The sequence below is a fragment of the Dipteris shenzhenensis genome, chromosome 10 (genome assembly GCF_047967505.1).
Source record: "Dipteris shenzhenensis isolate YYH24624 ecotype China chromosome 10, Dip_SZ_1.0, whole genome shotgun sequence".
Lineage (NCBI taxonomy): Eukaryota > Viridiplantae > Streptophyta > Polypodiopsida > Gleicheniales > Dipteridaceae > Dipteris > Dipteris shenzhenensis.
In genome coordinates, this window is record NC_141605.1 from 51,638,784 (window position 1) to 51,643,758 (window position 4,975).

The window sequence follows — 4,975 nt, forward strand, 5'->3', positions numbered from 1 at the left end:
CATCTCATGTTTGTTTTAGAGGAAAATAACATAGTTAATGCCACCCTCTTTGCAACTGGCTAGTCTAAGCTATGTAACCCTTTCACATCTTGAAGCCATCTCTCAAGTTAGAGAGGTTGATCTCTTGAGCATGCAATGCTTGATGTGGTGAAAGAGTGGACATTGGATAAACCCTTAGATGTAGGGTAAAGTTTCTAAGGACATGAGACTGGGAGTCCCTCAAATGATGTTGCTACCTTAAATGTGGTGTGAGTGCTCTCAACAAAAGCAAGAACGAAAGAGGGAGAGAGAGAAACAGAGAGCCACACAAGTTTTGGTGGGTGCAGAACACCCTAATCTTCTTTTTCATTCATTTATATATGTGTTTGAGTATTGTACATAATAGGGGTAAAGGCACAGTGACCTTTAACCCCCACAACCTCCCACTTAAAGGACAATGTGCCTTTAAGGGAGAACAACCAGTGAGCATACTATCCAATGCCCATCAATACACGACAATACTCAAACCGCTGACTAGGTAGACTCTTCATCAGCATATCTGTAGGGTTATCATCTGTATGAACCTTGACAAGCTCTATGTGCTTGTCCTCAAGTACCTCCCTGATGAAATGGTACCTGACCTCAATGTGTTTGGTCTTTGCATGAAAGAGCGGATTCCGTGCTAGCTGAATAGCACTCATGGAATCACTATGCAATGTCGGTACACCTATATGAATCCCCAAATCTCCCACTAGCTGATCAAGCCATATAGCCTCCTTGCAACCCTCTGTGGCTGCAACATACTCAGCCTCTATGCTAGACAAAGCAATGCACTTCTGTGTGCGAGACATCCACGACATTGCACCACCTGCAAAGGTGAACACATAACCAGAAGTGGATCTCCTACTATCCACATGCCCTGCATAGTCTGAATCTGTGTACCCAAGTATATGCATGTCTCCTCTACCAAAGTAGATGCACATCTCCTTGGTACCCTTCATGTACCTCATGATGCACTTAACTACCTCCCAATGCCTCTTTCTTGGATTAGCCATATACCGGCTAACAACTCCCACTACAAATGCAATGTTTGGTCTAGTAGCTATTATAGCAAACATAAGACTCCCAACTGCTAATGCATAAGGAACCTTGGCCATAATGGCCCTTTCCTCATCTGATTTGGGACTATTTGTATGACTCAGTTTCACATATGGAGAGCTGTCATCCAGCTATTATTCATGGGCGGTGTACCAACCGCATCTGTAGCTAACAAGTCGGTGACATAAATGCACAACGGTCACCCTGGCATATCACGAGTGGAGCTCGATATCTCAACATTCATAGGCACACCTCTTGCTAGGCACAGTGCCACATTATCACTGCATGTGACCCACAGTGACACATCATCATTAAGAACCATTTGCACTCCTTTTGCCCCTCCACCTAGATCAAGTCGTATCTCTTGATCTAGGAAGAATTTGAGGGTGCTCCAAAAAGAAAAGTCGCTCATTTTTTCATGCTCTATGCGCTCGTCACATCATGTGCACATTTCGGCACAAGTTACACTCACATTTGAGCCTCACCGACAAACCACTTCCTTCATGCACATTTGCCTCTACATCGACGCATCTGACCTAGCACTTAAAAAGAACAAAAGAAAAGGAATTATTTGTTGTTCTTTGATCGATCGATGGTTGGTATAGATCTAGATTAGAGTATACTAGATCGCCATAGAGGAGATGCTTTGAATTTCCCCAAGTTGCCAATCTAAGCCATGCCCGAAATTCCCGACTAGTACCTACTCGGAGTCAGTCCATATGCTCACATACGGTTTCACATCATTACATTACCTAAAACTTTACGTTCATCAGTTCAGTGAGCAGACTTTAGAGAGTATAGAGGCATTGCAGATTGTTTCAGTGGGCAGACAGCACTTGATTTCACACAAACATGCCACCATTGTAAAGCCTATTCGGCTATCTCACGGCATCGTGCACATCATTTCAGCCTTGTAAAGCCTCTTGGCTATTCCCTTCATCATTACCATAAGCCTTGTAATACATATCACATTTTATAAATTGTAGTTTGATCTTCACCAACGGTTTAGAGATTTCACTTGGCATAGTCAGTGTATTTGCAGTTGATTCATACACAGATTTTCATGACACTTTTGAGTACATTTCTTGCACCGTGTCTATGAGTAGCAATCTCAATCTGGAGGCATCTACTAAGTTAGACAACTCTAATTATGGTACATGGAATTAACGTATGGAGATCATTCTTGTACTTCAAGACAAATGGGAGTATGTCAATGGGTCTACACCTAGACCATTGGACAATCCAGCCACCAGTAGCTCTACTCCATCTGTTGTCACAGCACCAGCAACGGGATCTACAATGGCATCTATAGCTACACAAATAGTTTTCGCACCAGTAGCAGATCCTACCATTGCCCGAGCATAGGCAGAATGGGATAAGAAAGACAAGTACGCCTATCACCTGATCAAGCAGAATGTGCAAGGTGTCATGCTAGGATAGCTCAACACAATCAAGACATCGAAAGAAGCATGGGATATCTTTGCAGCTCTCTACGAGTCCAAGAACACATCCAGGATTCTCACCCTGAGAAACCAGATCAACCAGAGTTTCCGCAATAGCATTGAATCCGGTCATGCTTATGTACTCTGCATAAAAGACTACAACAATCAACTTGTTGTAGCAGGATAGATCATGAACCCCGTAGAAATGGTTCAAGTCATTCTGAATGGACTAGGAGAGGGATACGAGAATCTAGTCTAGAGTATTGCCATCCAACGGCAAATTCTGACACTGGAAGAACTTCAATCAGTTCTACTTGGTGAAGAACTCAGGACTCAGGCCATCCAAGCACGTAAAGGTCGTTCTAATGATCAGGCATTCACAGCTTTAGATAGAAGTAGAGGCAAAGGCAGAGGCAGAGGTAGATCATATCAAAAAAGTGGTCATCATCAGCAACAAAATCAAAGCCAGCACTAGCATCATCCTCAGCAACATTAGAATCAGCAAAGAGGAAATCATTCCAACCGAGGAAGATTTCAAGGATGAGCGAATGCATCTACCAATGTGTCAAACATCCAGTGCAACTACTATCACAAGTTTGGACACTATGAAAGAGATTGCCGCAAGAAGTAGTACAACCAAGGCGGTCAATCCAGCAGTAATCGAGGGAATTCCTGAGGCAGAGCAAATCATCATGGTGGACATTCTAGTCACAGTCATTTTGCAAATGAACATGGGAATATGTTTCTTACAAGCAAGGAATTGCATCAGACTGATACAGTGTACTCAGACAGTGTACTCAGACACTGATTTCAGTCCCAAAGAGGATTACAGCTATCAAGTCAACCAAGTGGAACAAGATCCTTGGTACATCGATAGCGGTGCATCATCTCACATGACAAATCATCAGGAATGGTTCAAAAAAATATAGCCATTAGAAGGTCAAAAAAATGTCATCTACACAGCAGGCAATACACCAAATCCGATTCAAGGGATAGGTGTTATCCCTATGAACAATTTCACTGGTACGAAAGGATTTGTGAAAGATGTGCTCTATGTTCCGAAGCTCAGCAAGAACCTTCTGTCAGTAGGTCAAATGACGAAACACAATTACAAAGTCATCTTCGACAATGATAAATGCACTATTAGAGACAAATCCAAAAGATGTTAGCTAGTAGCAAAAGGTGTCAAGGAAGGACGCTTATAGAGAATGCTAGCTACAGTACCAGATAAGCATGCCATGTTAGCTCAACTGCAATAGATGCCACTATCTGCAAAATGGGATAAGAGATATGGTCATGTCAACTTCAAGTACTTGTTAGATCTCAAGAATCAAAATATGGCAATTGGCAATTGGGATTTCGAAGCTACAGTTTCTTGGAAAAGTTTGTGAAGCATGCTGCTTCGGCAAACAAAAGAAAACCAACTTTGTCAGAAGTACCTCTTGTGCACGAGGTATTCTTGATTTGATACATACAGATGTATGGGGTTATGCCCAGACCCGCAGCATCAATGGTTTACTTTACTACCTAACTTTCATTGATGACTACAGCAGATATTGTTGGATCTACTTTCTGAAAGAGAAATCTGAAGTGTTTTCCAGATTTCAAGAATTCAAAGCCATGGTAGAAAACCAAACAGGAGGAAAGATCAAGTTCATGAGATCAGATAGAGGAGGTGAATACATGTCTTCAGCATTCATGAACTTTTGCAAAAGTCATAGCATTTGAAGACAATTCACATGTGCAGATACTCCTCAGTAGAATGCAAGAGCTGAAAGGAAGAATGGGACTTTAGCAGACAGCAGTGCTAGAGCAATGCTTAATGAAAAGCATCTTTCCAATCAGTATTGGGCAGAAGCAATAGCCACTGCAAACTATTTGCTTAATCGGCTTCCTACCGAACCGATACAGGGTATGACTCCTTATTAAGCATTCACTAGACACAAGCCACACATTAGGCATCTCCGCATATTTGGTTGCATAGCATATGCCCACATACATGATGATCATCGTAGGAAATTGGATGCGAAGTCATGCAAATGCATCATGTTTGGCTTCAGTGAAGAAAGCAAAGCATACAAATTGTATGATCCCATTAACCGCAAGGTCATTATCTCTAGAGATGTAATCTTTGATGAGAAATCAGAATGGAAAACCTCACCTACACAAGAGATAGAAGCATCGACTTCACAGTCATCTACAGAAAGGTTGATGAAGAAGAGCAAGAATTGCTAGCAACACCCTAAGCAGAGCCACAGTAGCTTAGACGGTCTACTAGGGAAAGCAGACCTCCAGCCAGATTGACATATGCTCAGAAAAGCAAAGAAATTTAGGTGGAAACCACCAACTATGCTCTTATGACTACCATCATGGCTACAGAAGAGCCAATGTACTTCGAAGATGTAGTAGACAAGCCAGAATGGCAAACTGCTATGAATGACGAAATGGATGCTTCG